The sequence below is a fragment of the Belonocnema kinseyi genome, chromosome 3 (genome assembly GCF_010883055.1).
Source record: "Belonocnema kinseyi isolate 2016_QV_RU_SX_M_011 chromosome 3, B_treatae_v1, whole genome shotgun sequence".
NCBI classification, from domain to species: domain Eukaryota; kingdom Metazoa; phylum Arthropoda; class Insecta; order Hymenoptera; family Cynipidae; genus Belonocnema; species Belonocnema kinseyi.
In genome coordinates, this window is record NC_046659.1 from 105,281,289 (window position 1) to 105,282,408 (window position 1,120).

Here is a 1,120-nt window from a genome sequence, read left to right on the forward strand (position 1 = left end):
ATTCTAAAAAAAATAAAACCAAAATGTTCTCTTTCAATAAAAAAAATTATAAAAAATTGGCCTCTCCCAATTTAGAAAAAAATAAAACCAAAATGTTCTCTTTCAATAAAAAAAATTATAAAAAATTGGCCTCTCCCAATTTAGAAAAAAATATAACCAAAATGTTCTCTTCAAATAAAAAAAAAAGCAATCGGAATTTTCTGCTAACTCAATAAAAATGTTAAAAATAAAGAATTGGCCTCTTCCAATTTAGAAAAAGTTTATATCCAACATTTTTTCCTACCAACTGGATGAAAAATTTTGAAACAGAACAATGTTCCTTTTTCAATTCTAAAAAACATAAAACCAAAATGTTCTCTTTCATTAAAAAAAATTATAAAAAATTGGCCTGTCCCAATTTAGAAAAAAATAAAACCAAAATGTTCTCTTTCAATAAAAAAAATTATAAAAAATTGGCCTCTCCCAATTTAGAAAAAAATAAAACCAAAATGTTTTCTTCAAATAAAAAAAAAAAGCAATCGGAATTTTCGGCTAACTCAATAAAAATGTTAAAAATAAAGAATTGGCCTCTTCCAATTTAGAAAAAGTTTATATCCAACATTTTTTCCTACCAACTGGATGAAAAATTTTGAAACAGAACAATGATCCTTTTTCAATTCTAAAAAAATAAAACCAAAATGTTCTCCTCAAATAAAAAAAAAGCAATCGGAATTTTCTGCTAACTCAATAAAAATGTTAAAAATAAAAAATTGGCCACTTCCAATTTAAAAAAAGTTTATATCCAACATTTTTTCCTACCAACTGGATGATGAAAATCTTTGAAACAAGTCAATGTTCCTTTTTCAATTCTAAGAAAAATAAAACCAAAATGTTCTCTTAAAAAAAATAAGAAATCTAAATTTTCTTCCAACTGAATGAAAATGTTAAAAATAAAAAGTTGGCCTCTTCGAATTTAGAAAAAGTTTATATCCAACATTTTTTGGTTTATATCCTTCTCTTCGAATAAAAAAAAATAAGTAATCGGAATTTTCTGCTAACTCAATAAAAATGTTAAAAATAAAGAATTGGCCTCTTCCAATTTAGAAAAAGTTTATATCCAACATTTTTTCCTACCAACTGG